Source organism: Pongo pygmaeus, chromosome 9 (genome assembly GCF_028885625.2).
Source record: "Pongo pygmaeus isolate AG05252 chromosome 9, NHGRI_mPonPyg2-v2.0_pri, whole genome shotgun sequence".
In the NCBI taxonomy this organism is placed as follows: Eukaryota; Metazoa; Chordata; class Mammalia; order Primates; family Hominidae; genus Pongo; species Pongo pygmaeus.
In genome coordinates, this window is record NC_072382.2 from 25,113,816 (window position 1) to 25,133,264 (window position 19,449).

Sequence of the window (19,449 nt, forward strand, 5' to 3'; positions counted from 1 at the left end):
TAAAAGGAAGCTTGTAGAGTGGGGAAACACCAGAAGAATGGAGCAATAAGAGTAAAGTTCAAACCTTGGATTCTAAATGTTGAGTTATTGAACCTTTACATTGCACCTTCATAAAATGAGAATAAAGATACAACTCTATAAGTTATGTAGTATAATGTTTCTAATACAAAAGAAGTGCCCCAAAATTGTAGCTACTAATTTAACTATTTTTTGAAAAAAAGTTCTGCCCTTTTTAATGAGGCAACAATAAAACTTAACACATCACCAGAGATATCATTAGGACTATATGGGGTATTGTTATAGAATTGCACCAATTAAGTCAGCATTATTCCACATACCACATTCTCTGATGAAATCTAACTTGTAACAGATAATTTACATTTCTAGAGAACAAGCTCTTTATGGTACGTAGAAATAGTCCTGTCATACAGTGGCATTTCAGTAAGTATGCATTTAATAATAAAATGCACAGATTAGTGATACAGGCCATTATGATGACAAACAATAATGCAACATTTATTTAGTAAGAAGTGAGTAGATGCGGAACTTCAGGTGCTATGAAGGATAAAAATTCTGAAGGAGACACTGCCTTTGCCCTCCAGCATGATTTGGTAGTTAGAGCATATAGGATATGTTTTAACAAGAGTGAGTCATCTTGTGACTGAAGCGTCACATTTGGGGAGATTTGAGGCTTAATGTTAAATATATTTAAAAGTGTGGAATGATATGATAAAATACATTACTCTGAATTCTGAGAAACCATCCAGAATGCTTGATCCAGAGGAAAGGCCAATCAGATGGAAGCAAGAGGATATTAAAACAGTCTGGTTTGCTAGTTTTCCAACTATAATCTACAGGATACAAAGGAATGAGTGGCAGGGCTTTGATATCAATATCTTCACTTTCACCATTCAGTCTCATTATAAATGGATTATATATTTTAAAAATAAGTAGTCTTGGTGAGGAGGGTAGAAGATGACAAACCTCAGATGAAACATGTTGTGAAAGTTAAGTCAAATTTGGCAGTAATTATACAATTACATTTCAGAGTTTGGTAAAAATTTCAGGGTGAAAAGAAGGAAAATCAAAAGTTGTTCATGAAATGATAGTTCTGGAATAAAGATTAAGTTACACAACATAAAAACATAAGAAGAAAGGCAGTTTGTGTTCCTTGAGTGTGTCAAGGAACAAAATTTTAACGAGTTGAATTTTAAAGATCTAAATGGCTTTTATTAGCAATTCATGAGTCCAGTAGCATTCATTCTACAAAATATTATAGAAAGGCACTCAACTAAGCTGAGCAGAAGAAGTGAGCTTTACAGGCAGAAAAGGCTGAAAAAAGCAGAAATAAAGAAAAGAAAACAGATTGATTGTTGAAAGTCACTTTTCTTACAGGGTGAAAGCAAAGACGACTTATTTATCATGCTGGCTCAGGTTAACTGTGCCCCTTTAAATTGATTGCAGTGAATTTTCTGTTTGTTTTTGTTTTGTTTTGTTTTTGTTTTTTGTTTTCTGTTTTTTGTTTTTAAACTGGCCCCTTTCTAAGTTCCCTTTGATTGTCTGGCACATGGCATCAATGACTCCATTCTGGAGTTACTCTATTCTTTTTTGATCTGGTCTGTTACAGCCTAGTGCAGGACTCAGTCCAAAATGAAGGCCTCTCATACATTTTATTTAAGAGGTGAAAGGATGAACCATCTTAGATGTGGAATAAAGTGACATTAATTATTCTGCAAAGAAAAAAACAAGGGACCTCATCAGCAAGATACTCTTTAAGCATCTTAGATTAACTAAGATTAAGTATATATCAAGGGTTAACTCTCCAAAACTTGTCCACCGACTTCTGCCAAATGGCTGGCCCACACTGGGGCAGGGTCCTGGGTTGTCCACCTGGATCTAGCTATGATTTGGGACTGTGAATAAATGGTAGACAAATAACTAAAGGAAATAACAGATGAAAATTATATCTATTCTTCTTTTCCCACTAAAATATTTACTCATTGATTTCTACTGACGGAAAAGATACATTCTAGCCCCAAAGAACTGAAGTTTTGCTTTGGTTAATCTGATCCTTTCAAGAAAAAAGGCAGTGCCCCTTTTTCTTCATGAAAATATCCCCTCTTTGAGGGTCAAGTCTGCTGAATCCAGTCTTCAAGATAACAGATTTCTTCTCTTAAATAAGATTTAAATGTAAAAATTAAGTAGAATCTCACCATTTTAGCTTTTTGAGTAACTTTATCACATGATCTAAACATCTCATTTAATGAAACTGGAAATGTCAAAGGAATTCTCTGATTTGACCCCTAGGTTAAAAGCTGCTTCAGGGCCAGGAAAATTTCTTACTCTTCTATTTTCTATGCCTAGTGCATCTCAGGTACTCAGTACCTGAAAAATCAATTTATGCGCTATATTAACTTATCCAAGATGTTTATTTCTTCCTTTTTTTCTCTCTCACACACACATACATACACGTGTGTGAGCATGCACATATACACAGATATGAACATACATACACATATCAATAATAATCTATGGTTCAGCTCCAGTCAGCATAATGTCAACATTCATCACCTGCCAAAATGTAGCTTAACTGGACAGAGTAATTACCTATTTTTTCCACAGACAAAAAAATCTGTAACAGTGATACAATGAAGAATTTTGCACTGATTTGTAATTTTCAGATAAAATTTTTATATATTCATGTCTATCAAGAAAAGATGGGAATAAAATTTCAAGGTTACAGAATTTTACACAATGTTGTCTATGAAGTTTTGCTGATGGCTATGCTAAGATTTACTGCTTAAATAGCTATCAGGCCAGAATTGAGTAAGTCATATCAAAAGTGAAATTAAAGGGGAAAAATGATCTAACAGGATTTTAAAAGAATGGGAACTCTTTCAAATCTTTCTTCAAGGTGTGAAGATATTTGGAAGATTCGTTTTAAAAAATGACAGTGAACAGTATAATAATCCATACATTTATAGAGGGATTTCCAATTTGCAAAGCACTCTCACAGACATTATCCCGTTTAATTCTCACAGCAACCACAATGTAGTTGTTCCAGTAGAAATTAGGTTCTCCAATTTATAGGTGAGAAAACTGGGACATCAAGGATTAATCAGAGGCATTCAGGCTGATTTTTTTCTCCCCTTTAGAAGCCTTTTATAGTCTCCTTGGTTACATTTAACAATCAACCTGTGTGGAAGACAGGAGGGATGCTTCACTACTCTTTCTTAATGGCCAGAAAGGACCACCTTTGAGAAGACAAGCAACACACTGAGATATGCTATTGAAAATGAATCTGACTGAGCTAATAACTGACTTCAAGCAACTTCATTTTTGCCTTTGAAGCACATTTTATCTTGGTGAAGACAAAGAACACACTATTTTCAGTCTGCATTGCTAGCTCTAGGATCCATAATAGCTCAATCCAATTAAAGGCCTATTCAGGTTTACCATTTCAGTTACACTAGGTGGCTCTGCAAAGATAAAAGAAGTTGAACAATTGTGCATATTGACTGACATCGTCACTGTCTTTTGTAAACTAGGTTGGCATTCATTTCTAGGGGCTTCCAGCAGTCACTGTTAGCTAAAATAATAATAATAATAATAATAATACTATAATAATAATAAATTGTAGAAAAATGGAAAACATTGATGTTTACCTGGCCTAAGACTTTTATGGCAAAAGCTCAGACCAAAGAGCAAATTAATGGATACATTGGTCCCAAACCATAAAGAGAAATGTTTGGAATGTCTTAAATGCTTCATACATATTTTATACTACTTTGGGAACATATAACAGCTTTGACTTTAGCCCTTAACGATTTAGGAAATAAAAGAAAGGGAAATGATGTCTGGGCTGAACATGATCTGACAAACTGAATTTATGTCTGCTAACATGAAATATTTATTTAAGCCAGTATAGCAGAGGGTGATATTCTATGGAATAGAGATAGAGCACATGAGTTCTAGATGTTCCCAGTAGCTATCAGTGCTTTAGTCATAAATCATTAAAGGTTGATGGGTTTGATATAGAAAAGCAAGACAAAAGGATTGCTGTACAGTGAGAAATATTGATGTAATTTGTATATTTGCCCAAATCCTATGTTGAATTGTCATTCCCAGTACTGGAGGTGGAAACTGTGGGAGGTGATTGGATCATGTGGGGGCGGATTTCTCATGAATGCTTGGTGCTGTCCTTGTGATAGTGCTTGCAAGATCTAGCTGTTTACAAGTGTGTGGCACATCTCTGTCTCCTGTTACTCCTTCTCTGGCCATGTGATATGCCTGTTTGACCTTCACCTTCTGCCATAATTGTAAGCTTCTTGAGGCTTCTGCAGAAGCTGAGCAAATGCAGGCACTAGTCTTCCTGTAAAGCCCGCAGAATCATAAGCCAATTAAATGTCTTTTCTTTTGAAATTACCCAGTCTCAGGTATTTCTTTATAGCAATACAAGAACAGCCTAATACAAAACCTAGCATGGTTTCTACAATCTATAAGGAACTCTTCATTCTCTAAATGTAGCTAAATCATGTGCAGCCCAAAACATTAATACGAAGCATCTGACCTAAGACTTAAATTAAAAAATTTATGATTAGCCCTTTCTCCTTGGACCTTCCAGACAAAGCCAACTTTTAATTGAGAGATAGGCTTAAATCTCATTTAACATAGAGATCCTGGCAACATGTAAGGCCTGAGCTCCCAGGGTGGCCAGGAAAAATACAAATTCTAAGAGATAAAATCTCTCATCATGTAGGCCGGGCTCAATGGCTCATACCTGTAATCCCAGCACTTTGGGAGGCTGAGGAGGGGGGATCATGAGGTCAGGAGTTTGAGACCAGCCTGACCAGCATGGTGAAACCCCATCTCTACTAAAAATACAAAAAATTAGCCGGGCATGGTGGCACATGCCTGTAGTCCCAGATACTCGGGAGGCTGAGGCAGGAGAATTGTTTGAATCTGTCAGGCGGAGGTTGCAGTGAGCCAAGATCATGCCACCGCACTCCAGCCTGGGCAACAGAGTGAGACTCCATCTCAAAAAAAAAAAAAAAAACCTCTCATCATGTCAAAACTAGTCTCAATACATCCCTTTGTTTTTAATTTTAGCCTATTCTCTGGAAGTAAATATGAAATGGGGCAAAGTGTATACAATAAGAATTCTTGAAACTACAAAAATATCTCACAAAGTTTCAGCATACACAAATGTTAAATAAATTTTAGTCATTATTTTTCATCATTATCAACAGTATTAACAGCAGCAAAATACCCTAAAGGCTGTTAGGTAGTCTTATCAAATAGTCTATGGTTTAGCAACTTTGAGTACAGTTATCTATTCTCAAATGATTCAATATGAACTTTTAACTTATAAGGCTACAAGTTAAGGGAAGAATGTCTTTAATAATCACATAAAACAAGACAGAAAGGGACACTATAAAAAATTATAAGACATAAAAGAATAATGCATACAATTATTTAGGCTGATCATGATTTGAACATGTTTCCTTTAACCTTACGAAAAAGTCCATTGAAAATAAGAGATAGTCCCAACTCTTGACCTCCCTCACACAAAATATCTATCAAAAGATCCGGATGTCTTCCCCATCCTCATTCACGTACTTGACACTCCGTCTTTCTGTGAGGCAGGTGCGTGTCACTCAAACTGTTTGTTCTGTTGATATAAACAAACAGAACCAGTTAAACTGATTTTCCTCAAGCAATCTCTTCAGAAAGAAAGATTAGATTCAATTACTCAAACTGAACTAGGTACCCAATGGCCACCAGTCATCTGAGTCTACGACAAAGGTACCGTCAATCTGTATCCTCCTATTCGTGCAGATTCCACGTGTAGGGTAAAAAATAAATCACTTTTTTTTCCGGAGGTACCATGTGTACCCTTGAGATTGCAGTTTGTGAGTGGAGTTTGGATAAGAGCGTGCATTCCTCCTAAGAATACGGTGACTTCACTTTAGAAGTAGCTATAGAGACCTTCCAGTATTTAAGAAAATAGCACCAATAGGCCATGTAGCCCTCAGGTGACTATAGAGATTGCTCTAAAGTAAGGTTACCATTGGTTACTCAGATTACTTCTTGGAGGGAAAACTAATGTATTATTTTTGTGTGCTTTTCAAATAGTTATTCCAATGGATATCGTTTAGTGTCCTAATAGAGGTCATTCAATTAGAAAAACTGATCAAAATTTGTTTCTGACTCTTGATGAAGCAACCAATGACAACACCTTAGCCCTGAAATACATGAAGGTCAGGTTCACTGTCCAGGGTTGTTATGGATGATTAAATTACCCTAGACTTTCTTCCTGCAAACGAGCTTTGTGCAATAACTAAGATGTCCTTCTGTACCTGGATTAATGCCATAGGCCAAATGAAAATGTCGATGTGGGCTCTTAGGGAGAAATCTACATGGATTTCTAAGTTATACCCTAATAATTTCAACTCATTCAACTTGTTGATTTCAGGACCCTAGGAAGCATTGTTGAGGTCAGCACTATAGGTTGACTTCATTCTGCTATGTGAATCACTGTCAATATAAGCCTTTCAATACTACAGGAGACAAAACAAAATGATTTATTTTCACCGTATACTGCTCAGATTCATTAGAGTGGTCAAGGAAGCATCATACTCACAGAAAAATTTGTTAGAAGCAAAGACAATGTAGGAATGAGGAGTATATGTTTTGACAATTTTTCACAAGTTCCTCACATTTCTGTATTTCTTACAAGCAAAGACACTGCCTCATTTTGTTCTGTCTTATCTTTTCAAGGATGTTTGTACAGCAAATAGCTTTGGAAGACAGCAATAATATCTCCCTCCAGAGACAAGTGTAGGTTTGTTTAATGTACAACATAGTAAAGATGACATTCCATGCTAGGCAATGACCAGGCAGTTTCACTGTCTATCATCAAGGATTTGAGTTCTCTAAGCTTGGGTCCTTTTCCTATAAACACATATCACATTTCTACATAGCAGGTAGTCTTTTTGTTTGTAACATTCCATGGAATTTGAGGCTCTGAGAACCAACACAACTGCTGATACTCTACATGCTCCTATTGCAATAAGTAACAAAGCTCTTTCTCTCTGACCCAGGAGTCTTACGTATTCTGCCTTCTGCCATAAAACTGTGGCTATTAAGTTTTTAGTTTGCAAATAACATAAAATCTCAGACCCTTCGGAGTTTTTGACAGAGGGTAGGCATAATCATAGTAGTAAATATTTTTATTTTTCTACTATATTTATATCTTGTGCTTTTTGTGATAGTGACTGTATTTGTAGTGAGCATGAAAAATTACACTTATAATATTCAATGTCAAATGTGGAAGCTGACTCTTCATGAGATCAACATGTTTAGTTTTTTTCAATCTCAATGGGAAAATGGTTGTGTTTATCAATTGTGACTATTTTCTACTAGTCTTAAAACAAATAGGTCAAGAGTATGGGTCACTTACTAGGAGCAGATTTATAAGAAAACATAATACCTGTAAATACAAAAATGACTTTTTTTAACAAAACGTGTGTATTTGTAAAATGGACTAAGTTTATGCTGAGGCAACAAATAATCCTAAAATTCTTGTGACATAACACAAAGTTTATTTCTCAGTCACACAAATTCTGCTGACAACTTGCTAGCACAGATGCACGGATACAATACATCCAGGCTGCTAGATCATGGCTCTCCATTTTTGCCTTCACACTCAACTTCAGAAGAGGAAGAGACTGTTGGAATGTTGCACAAACTTTTTCACTGCCTCAACATGAAAGTGACACGTGACAGTAACTCTCAGACTCCATTGACTAGCTATAGTCACATGACCCCACCAAATCACAAGGGGAATGTGAAGTGTCATCTCATATGTAGAAGGAAGATAGTAGTTATTAATTTTCTGTAAAAATTTAAAACAATTACCTTTGTATCTCATCAAATGAAAGTCATGTTTTGGTCACTACTGGTTCCCAATGTCTATATGAGAAAGTCAATAAATAGGACCAAAAACACCTTCACTTCAGCTAGAATAATCACCTGGTTGTTTCTCAGGTGAATGAGCTGCACGCATTGTGAAAAATCACTCTTACATTTATCTTTCTATGAGATCATCTAACAAACAATGCTAATTCTCAGCTTCAGTAAATTTGGATAGTTATTTAAGAAGTAGTTTTACGTATACTTTATTATCTAATTTAGCTCTCCTAAAATCCTACAAATTAGATTGTTATAATTATTTCTATTTTTTAAATCAGGAAAAGTAGTTAAGGAGAGGTCAAATGATCTGTTCAGAGATTCAAAGCCAGGGCTTTGGGGAATCCAGGCAGTTTAGCTCTTGAGACCAAACTCTTCACTACCTCAGTATACTACCTTCTTACAATATTCACATATTACTACAGCACGCATTTGATAGGATTACCAAATCATCAATATCTCTTAGAATGGTACAAGGACAGTCTCACTGTAAAACAAAATGATGATCTGGTCTCAAGTATGTAGACAGACTTAAGTTTAGTAAAACCCAGAATAGGAGGGTACTTTGAGAGTGAAGAAAGTTGAAGACATTTTGTCAATCTAAGCTACTTTTTTGCTTTATTCTACTTCAAAATTTGCATTGGGAAGACTGATGACAGACACTTTGGGGTCTTGATTATATGACTTTGTTTTATATCCAGAGTATACACAATCCCTATCGATGTTTCACAACCATTCTTTTAGAACATAATTAGGAAAGGCATGATTATATTTGGGGTAATAATCATAAATTGGTGGATTTCAATGGAAGCAGTGTTTAAATTTTACTAACATTAAAAATTTAGCATAATATATTGGATATCTCTATGTTAAACAACAATTTTAGAACATATCGTATTTTATCAGTACAATTGTATGTTGATTATCTGACTTAGGATTTAAAATATCTGGTTAGAAAGGTAGAATATTCTTTGTTACTACCAAATAGGGATGAAAAAAACTGTGGCAGGTGTTAAATGGCCTTATTTATTTTTAACACAAATTAATCTCGGGAGGCTGAGGCAGGAGAATGGCGTGAACCCGGGAGGTGGAGCTTGCAGTGAGCAGAGATCGCGCCACTGCACTCCAGCCTGAGCAACAGGGCGAGACTCTGCCTCAAAAAAAAAAAAAAAAAAAAAAAAAATTCATATGAGCTATTTATTCAGGCTGGGTGACGAGGAGTGAAATAAGATATATTTTAGATATTAAAGAGTGTACAAGAAGTGAAATAAGATGTATCTTAGATATTAAAGAATGTTCTATCTACAAGATGGAACAGTGAGTTGGTAATGAAACTAAACTGATCAAATATAATTTGATTAAGATTCTATTAGGATAGTATTTTGATGCTTTGGTTCTGACCTAGTTCAATTAATTATGAACACAAAGAGAAATTACAATTTAAATTGATTTCGCTCATGGTTCAATTCATAGTTAATATTTTGAAACAACTAAGTACATTCAAGGGCTTATTCCAGTTTTAGATTCGAGATTTGGTTGTGAGCAAGTTGTTAATGAAATTGGAGCATACTTAGGAAGGAAACGGAAGAACATAGTACAGTTATATTTTGAGAAGTTACATTTCTATCTTATTTAATCTTTAAAAGTCTGTGAAATACTTGTCATTATCTCCACATTACAGGTAAGTAAACTTAAAGCATTATCTTCATTAGGTAACCTTTCCAATAGTCACCAAATAGAAAAAGTAAAACTTAGAATTTCTCGGATTTTATGACTTGGATCCCCATTTACATTTGATAACCAGTGTATGCATTTCATGTGTGAGATAGTGTGGCCATTCTACATGGGCAACTATTTCTGATTAACTTTCTATTTGTTTTCTCTTAGTGACTGTGTAAAACTTCTGTGTTTCATCTACCCAAATAAGGCAGAGTAAAGTGTTGTCAAGAAACTTCTTCATAAAAATATAATTTAGTTTACAATTTTAATAGCACATTAAACTATTTTCTGTGACAATACTCACATATGTATATGCCGGTAAACTCTTTGCAATCACATCTGTTAGCTTTCATATAAATATGGCCCCTATGTTATAGAAGATTCCTAAAGTCCTGAGGGAAAATTAGTTCAAAGTTATGTAAAAGTGATTTAGAACAAGAAAGGAGTATAGAATCCACAATTCTACACCTGGATTCAGGAGAATTGCCATTCAGATTCAGTACTGACCCTGACTCAGGAGTTTTGTTTTGATATTAAGAGAGCTTTTTTTGTATCACCAATATCTTTTCAAGCTAGGGTGTTATTGCATTTTTCAAAAAATTACAAACTAATAAAATCTAAGGGAATTCGCCAGATTTCTAGAGAGTTTAAATTCCACGCATGCAAACTGTCAGCTTTAAGTAAGTCATGCAAAACTCTATTTAAATGAGTCAGCCTTTCCCTGAATATGGAAAATGGGAAATGTTATTTGGTAGTTAAAATAAAATGGTTTGAATGGAGAGGAATAGATTAAACCTGCTCACAGTCACTGAGCAGAGATAATAAGAGAGGATTTGAAAGTGGAAATAGTCATTTATGATGGGCTTTGCTGTTAACACACTAGCAAGTGTGAATGCTTTAGAGAGCATGGGTGAAACCAATAAGCATGCCTCCATCCTTGTAAATGAAGCATTCACTGGAGGTTCCTTCCTGCTAGAATTTCATTCAGTTTGCTCTTGACTTTCATTTGCCAACCAGCCCACAAGGGACACAAAATAGAAATATGTCAGTGAATTCAAAGGGGGAAACCCTGTGGAAAAGGTCCCCTGAAGAGATCTTAGCAGGGTGATTCCTAATTGACTACCAAGATTCATACAAAATTGAATACCCATTATTTCCTTCTCCTGCCTAATTGCCCTGGCTAGAACTTCCAACACTATGTTGAATAGGAGTGGTGAGAGAGGGCATCCCTGTCTTGTGCCAGTTTTCAAAGGGAATGCTTCCAGTTTTTGCCCATTCAATATGATATTGGCTGTGGGTTTGTCACAGATAGCTCTTATTATTTTGAGATACGTCCCATCAAAAAAAAAAAAAAAAAAGAGAGCAAAAAATAAATAAATAAATAAAATTAAAAAATAAAAAATAAAATTATACATTTAAATTATAAATTATCATCCCACAATTTTAATAAAGGTGTGTATATGTGTTTGTATATTTATATATTTAAACATATATGCATACACATGTTTAGAAAGACAAGAATATACACAATGTTAATGGTGGTAAATTTTAGGGGTTGGTTTCTTTGTGATTATCTGTGTGGTGAATGTGCTACTTTTGTAATAGAAAAAATAAATAAATGCACTACAAATATTTTCTTCAGTAAAAAAAAAAAAGATTCATACAAAAGAATGCTAAGGGCATATTATTTTAATTACGTGTGGCAGAGAGCTTAAGGGCACAGCTTAGGACACACAAAACGGGATTCCAGACCTGATTTGTGCCTTTCTAATTTTTGTGCTAGCTTTTATGGGCAAGTTAATTTCTTTGAGTCTCAGTTTCCTTGTTTGTAAAAGAGAACTAATTGCGGTACACATTCACCATGGATTGAATTAGGTCATAGATACAAAATGCTTGGCACAATACCTGGTCCACAGTAAGCTATCAATAAATGTTACTTAAAAATCAAGACAAAAACAACTCTATCACAATTATATACTTTTTTGACTGTTTGCATATAGAAGTAATATATTGACACGCATTCTAAATACTTCATTGAGTAATATTTTTTAAAATCTTACTTTGCACCTGTGCTGAAGCCCTGAAGTCCCCAGACACCAAGATAAGACATATTCTAGGAAACATGTAATTTGTCGGTAATTTATGGGATAGGTCCCATAAATTCAATCAAGTTTCCAGACCTCTGGACTTTTAATATCTTACCACTTGCAAAATATGGAACTTAACTGATAACTTCCCATACCACAATTCCCTCCCTAAACTCTCTTCTGGGGGGAGAAATCAGCTTGCAATTACCTTTTTTTTCTCATTCTCTTTAACTCTTTTAAGGTGGCTTTTTATGTAAAATGCTTTCTGTGACTAATAAATGTCCTCTTTTATGTGCACTAGTTAATTACTTCCCAAACATCTGTTGCTTTTCAAAAGAACATGTTCCACATGTTCTTAAAAATAGCTTTTCTTTCTACAAAATTTAGTTAAGGCATTCTGTGCAAAGTACCTTCCAATTGTTAGGCACCTATTATCTGTCAGGTATTTCTCTAATAATTTTCTTTAATCCTTTTAGCAACTCAGTGAGAGGGGGAATCTTATACCCATTTTCCGCATCAGGAAAAAAAAGAATCATAGAAATCAAATTATTGCTACATAAATTATACCTACATTTACCTCTGTATTTGTTTTAATTTTTTGGTGGGGAGAATGTTTTCTGATTTGACATCTGGATTGTGAAAACCATATGATGCAGTCCTACTATCTCCCTTTTAGAAAAAAAATTATAATGACCCCGTCACTATCAAAATCACTTTCTAAAATACTCATTAATTTTAGATTATGGAGCATCACCCCCCCCCCCAGCAAAAGGCTCTATATACAGCAAGTAAGCATAGAAGACAAATTTAGTAAGCAAAATTCTAAGATGGTCTCCAAAATTCTGCCCTTCTGCTTAAATATCCCCAATATAATCCTCTTCCCTGGAGTGTGTATGAAATTTATAAATATAATGGGTCATTATGTCTGTGATCACGTAATGTTATTTAGCAGAATGGAAATATCAGATTTAATTAGTGTCCCTAATCAGTTGCCTTTGAGTTAATAAAATAGAGATTATCTTGGGTTGGCCTGATCTAATTAGATGAATCCTTAAAAGAAATCAGATGGATTCAAAGTGGGAGACTACTGCTGCTTGCACTGAAGAAGAAAACAGCTCTATTGTGAACTAAGTATGGATGGGGTCCCATGGCAAAGAACCAAGGATGGCCTCTAGTTGCTGAGGGCAGTCTCTCGCCAGTAGTTAACAAGAAAGTGTGTGACTTACTCTGATAACAGCAAGAAACTAAATTCTGACAACAACTACACAGCTTGGAAGTGGACCCTGAGCTTCCAATGAGATTACAGTCTTGACTGACACTTTGACTTCAGCCCAGTGAGACCATGAGTAGAGGATCCAGGACAGCTGTGCCTGGACTCCTAACGCATACAAATTGTGAAATAATAAGTATATATTATTTTAAGCCTCTAAATTTTTGGTAATTTGTTACACAGTACTAGAAAACTAGTAGATAAAGTTAAATGCCAAATACGGCATAGACAGTAAGTACTATAGAAGTCTGGCAAGGTAAAAATAAATCAATTTGGGGGATGGGAGGGATGGTTATACTGCTGCAGAAAAAGAGTCTTCAACTCAATAAAGATTGATGTTTCATGCCAAAGTTTTCAATTCTGCTTTCCTTTGTAATATGTCATTTTCTTAGATTGGTTTCCCCAGAAGCCAAACCTAAGACAAGGATTCAAGTGCAAAAGATTCATTATGGAAATGCTCTGAGGAAAATCTGGGCAGAGGAAAGGAAAAAGCCAATTGCAATTTTAAAGGGGCAATTTCAGGCAAAATCTCAGAGATAGCTGAATCTCATATGAACATCCATGTTATAATTGTACCCTAAACTTTATCTTTACTTGAGACAAGGGTACAGGCATTGCCAACTCACTGTATGCAAGAGCAAATCAGAAAGCTGCCTCACTAATTTAAGAGCAGTCTTTGTAAGTCCTTGTAAGAGAGACACGGGTGTAGACAGTTAGAGAAAAAAACAAAAGAGGTGCATGATAATTTCCCAGAAATGTATAAAAGGAGGTGAGTGCATCTAGCTAATGTATGAACAGTATATACTAAAATTACAAACCATTAAAAAGGTTACAATTAACAGCTTAATAACTCTAGAGTACTGCTTATGAAACAAATTACAAACAATAAATTGATTAAGAAATTGAGTCTCTGAGTACTACTGTGACTGCCATTCATTAAATGACTACTAAGTTCCAGACACTATTTCATTTAATGCTTAGCACAACCTTATGACATTAGTTCTATTATAATCCTTATTTTATACTTAAGAAAAATTTTGGATCAGGGAGATTTAACACCCTTAACTAGTGGACACTTTGTACATGAGTGAGCTAAAGTTTGAATGCTTTGAGTCAAATTGTGTCTCCATTCCATTACACTAAGCCACTATATCTTCTGTAGGCTTGAGTTGAGAGGTTGGCAAATTATGTAAAAATAACAATCATAAAAAGCGCTTACTGTGTGCCAGTCTTCCAAGTACTTTACATAGTTAATATAAAACTCAAGAGTGTATGCCTTTATCATCGTTTGGGGTGAGGTGTATCATATACTTTGGGCCTCACAATACACAACAATGAGAGACACTCTAATATCCTGGAAAGATTGTGCTTACAATTTATTTTTCTCCCATTCTCCTTTCCCTCATTTCTTTTGCTTCCTTCCTATATTGATTTATTGTTTAACAAACTGGCATTGGGTAACAAATTTATGATGAACACCATGATGGTATTTAATAAGGTACAAAAGATCATATAAAACCTGCCTCCTAGGAACCTACAATGTTTTACAGAAAATCAGATGAATGCGTAAATGCCTATAACATAAGAGGTACTATTCTATAGATATTCAAGGGTGAAAGAAATTGTATTTATTAGAAATTTTTTGACAGTTGAACTTGACTTTGAAATGGATTTCAGACTTGTTGCAAGGGAAGGAAAAACCACCTTAGGTGGAAGGAACAGTGTGAACAAATCTGTGAAGACAGGAAGGAGTAGGTTTTCTGGTATTCAGGTAGTTCGATTTGTTTGTAGCAAAGAACAAGTTAGGGGGAGGACAATGTAGATGGGAGCCAGGTGATGAACTCTAAATGCCAAATTAAGAAGTTTAGGTTTTAATTTTTGCTCACAGCTCAAAGTTCCAATTTCTTTTTTTTCTTTTCTCTTCTTTTTTTATTTGAGATGAAGTATTGCTCTTGTCACCCAGGTTGAAGTACAGTGGCACGATCTCAGCTCACTGAAACCTCCACTTCTCTGGGTTCAGGTGATTCGCCTGCCTCAGCCTCCCAAGTAGCTGGGATTACAGGCATCCACCGTCTCACCCAGCTAATTTTTGTATTTTTAGTAGAGATGGGGTTTTACCATGTTAGCTAGGCTAGTCTTGAACTCCTGATCTCAGGTGATCCGCCCACCTCGGCCTCCCAAAGTGCTGGGATTACAGGTGTGACAACATTCCAATTTCTAAAACTGTTTTGGGTAAGAAAACAATCAGATTTTGGAAAATACTTAATGTATATTTTTACTCAAGATAATGGTCCCGCCCTTAATGCAAAGCCAGAGGGATATTTTAAGAGATTTTGTGTTGGTTTTTTTTTTTTTTTTTTTGGAGGTGGTCAGAGGCTGTTTGCTTTTTCACTGGATACCAGAGAAAAGGATAATGTGAGTTGAACCTCCTCTAAAATATTTTCTTACGGCCAAGGAACACCTGCCACAAGATTGTGTTTATTTTTTGTCTTTTTAATCTGCTTGCCTATTTTCAGTTAGAAAACAAAGCAACTAAAGGCACATTAAGTCTGAAAGCACTGTAATCCTCACCTGTCTCTTAGATCAGTATCACTTCTATTGAACAAGCTTAATTGTTTTTTGTTTCTATTTAAGGAGAGGGATAAAAACCTTATATATGAAACTTTCACTAATAACCTGAAACATCACCACAGAGACAGTCGGGTTATCCTGTTTGTTTAGACATCCACTTATTCACTTGCAATGCAGGTATGTAAAGTTGAGCACAGAAAATAACGAGCAAATACTATTAGCTGTTTCCTTATTAGCCAACAGATGTAAATCTCAAATTGAACAGCATCATGTCAAAGGAAAAAGTACCCTATAAGAATGAGTTTTTGAATGTCTTCCAGGCTGCAATTAAGCAACCCAATGTTTCCTTCATTCAGAAGTTCTACCACTAGCAACTGTTAGCCACCCTATGCCTCTAAATGCACATAGACAGGGCGGACGTGTAATTTATTTTACGAAGAGGGATGGTTGTTATAAGAAAAGGAGAGAATATTAATAATATGGTAATGCAATCAGCATACATGTGAACCATCAGGCAAACTGGGACATGCTATCACCCAATTTATATAGAAATCCAAAGAAGTCAGGGGATCAAGCATATATCCACACCCATCGCCAACTTTAGCAGTGGGTGTGGATTCTAACTTTAACCAATTCCTCAGAACTTGGGGGAAAAAAAAAAAGCTCTGTAGGTCTTGTTGGTGACAGAAGAGTGCGTGAGCACCCCAAATTCTCATTCTGGCCATAATTTACACTGGCCTAGGAAGGTGTTTGAATTTTACGGATAGATAACTTTTTCTTAAAATCTTAGCCCCAAGATCATATGACATTATTGTTCCAGGGAAGGAAAGAAAGAAATGGTACTTTACAGATTCCCTATCTTGAACACTTTCTTTGGGAACTATGTCCATCATGACCCCAAATATGGAAGTGACTCACTCATCTCAATTCCTTTTTCATGATAGTTATAGGATTTATGGGAAATGTGCCTTTGGTAATGATGGACCAAAACTACTTTCCAGGAAAGGCATCTGTGTTGGTCTCTCTCTCTCTCTGTCTCTCTCTCTCTCCCTCTCTCTTTGTATCTCCCAACATGTAGAATCTTTGGATGAAAAACTATGTATGGGCAGGCAAATTATATTTCAATTCTAGCTCTGCCACTTCCTAGCTGAGTGACTCTTGGTTGGATAGTTAACCTAGGTGGACATTAGTTTCTTCATCCCTTTATAACACTGCCTAAAAGCCAAGCACTCTGTTAAGTACTTTATATGGATTATATCATTCCAGTTGTCACAACAGACCTTTGGGGTAGCTATTATTATTTCCATTTTAGATGATAAAACAGATTATTATCTAACCTCTTCCCAGGCTTTATTTTTGTTTATGGTTTTAAATGTTTATATTTCCAAGTAATGTATAATTTCCAAAGGACAGATTTTGTCTGTTTAGGTCAATACAGGCACACATCATGTAATGCTCAGTAAATATTTGTTGAATGAAAGAGTGTATGAGTGAATGCAAGAAAATTGCTAAAAGTGATGTAGCTATTCAGGATTGGAATTAGGAGTTAAACCCAAGTAATCTGAACCCATAATCTAGATGCTTAACTACTTCTTTACATTGTCTTCCTGGCTTATTGTGCCACTGTGAATATTAAGTGAAAAACTTCTTATACTAGGAACTCAATAGATATGACCTCACTTCTTTTCCTTCTTCTTAAATTTGTAGTCCTTGGATATGCTGGGGAAACAAGAGCTAAAAAACAGTCACCTTGTCTTGTCCAGCTCTCAAGGTGCTCACTCGTACTAGAGAATTCATTTACTGATTTACAATGGGTGAATATCTCTTTCCTTGTCAGGAAATATATTTGGAAAAAAACAAAAAACAAAACATGATCAGTTACTTGATGCAATCATGAGATGTGCTCCAGAAAAACTTATTAAGGAATTATTTCGTCAGAGTCAGTCTCTCTCAACAAGGTAAGCTACTTTTTCAATGTTTCTGATTAGAGTAGATCCTTGATGTTTATTATCAGTGTCACCATCATTAATGAAAATAGTATGAGAACATACAAAGATGCATAAGTGAGTAATGGTGTACCATTCTAACATTTCTAAGATGTGAATTTGGATCTTGCATGACAAGATCCAAATTCATAGTATTTGTAATGAATGGTATTTGATCCAGTATTCATGGTAAGACTTATAGCTATTGAAAAATAAGCAACCTAAGAATGTGAAAAAATTGGAACCCTTGTACATAGCTGGAGGGAGTGGCAAATAATGGAACCACTATGGGAAACAGTTTGACAGTTCCTCAAAAAGCTAAACACAGAATTACCATATGACCCAGCCATATGTTCCTAGACACATATAAAAAAATCTAAAACAGGGACTCAAACAGATATTTGTATGCTAATATTTATTGAGGTATTATTTACAATAGCCAAAAGCTGAAAAAAATCTTAAAAGTCCATCAAAAAAATTAATAGATAAACAAAATGTGATATATACATACAATGGAATATTATTCATCTATAAAGAGGAATGAAGCTCTGATACATGCTATAACCTGGATGAATCTTTAAAAATTATGCTGAGTGAAACAGGTCAGACACAAAAGAACAAATGTTGTATAATTCCATTTATATAAAATATGTAGAATAAGCAAATTCATAGAGGCAGAAAGGAGATTAAATCATGGGCTAAGAGAAGACAAAAACTGGAAGTTATTGCTTAATGAGTTATTAAATTTTTGTTTGGGGCAATAAAAGCTTTTGGAAATTGATAGTGGTGATGATTGCATGACATTGTGAATGTAATTAGTGCATCTAAATTGTATACTTGAAAAGTGTCAAAATAGCAAATTTTATGTTTTGGATATTTTATTATAATTTTGAAAAGATAGAGAAAAATAACAAGGTGACTTTTTATTCTCTTCTAGTGCCAAATGTAGTAACTCTCACAAAATAATATAAAATGGGTTTTTTTTTAACAATAGAAAAAGAAGAGAATGTTTTCTGAAAAATGAAATTTTGGATAAATTTGAAGGGATGTTAGACTGTGGCAAAGGAAATGCATGACAAATCTTGGGAATCGAATAAGGGAAGAAACTTGGTGAGAGCTATTTTACTTCCAAATTTAAAGATTTGCAGACTTTTCAAGAGAGATTTCCGGTAAGTGTTATGAGTCAATTTTGGCACAAAACTTCCTGGAACTAATATCACTATCACGGTATTTCTCAGCATGAAAATAGGTCTCAAAGTCAACAATTTGGAGTATTTGGGGTTAAATTAATTATATAAGCCCAATAATAATAAGATTATGTAAGCCCAATAACAATAAAATTATTATTGCAGCTCTGCTCACACTGTTTAATATGCTAATGTACATTGTAAATTACCAAGAAAAAGATCCTGTCTTCAGCAGTTCCCAAATTCAATTTACCATAGAATTCATTTAAACATATTATCACTAAGACAAATGTTTATCCAAACTGCAGTCTTGTTGGGGCTGCCACACATCATGTCTACTCCCTTCTCAAATGAGAGGCCAAATGTGATAAACTACAGTTTTGATAAAAAATATTCATATCCCTCCCAGAATGAAGATTAATTTTCCCTATTCACCTGTTGTTAGGCATGCTCTTGTAACCTGCTCTGGCCAATAAATTCTGAGTGAAATTTCCTGGAAGAGCTTTGGAGGATCAATATGTGGTACTCATTTTTCTTCTACGAGATGAGAAATGTTCTATATCGAAGCTACTCTGTCAGCCAAAATAGTGATAGACATGTTCTGAATGGGGGAGAAAAATAAGGGCGAATATCAATGATTGGATAGGTACACTAGTAGA

The 19,449-nt window shown here is 35.1% G+C and overlaps 1 long non-coding RNA gene across 1 annotated transcript in view; it reads left to right on the forward strand.

Annotated features, from left to right (window-relative positions):
* The first annotated feature begins 371 nt into the window (after positions 1-371).
* Positions 372-19,449, forward strand: part of LOC134740331 (uncharacterized) — an 84,335-nt gene continuing 65,257 nt past the window's right edge. Inside the window, exons 1-4 of the long non-coding RNA XR_010127724.1 lie at positions 372-441; positions 15,682-15,795; positions 17,456-17,576; positions 18,598-18,713. This is a non-coding gene — a long non-coding RNA (uncharacterized LOC134740331). The remainder of the gene's footprint in view (positions 442-15,681; positions 15,796-17,455; positions 17,577-18,597; positions 18,714-19,449) is intronic.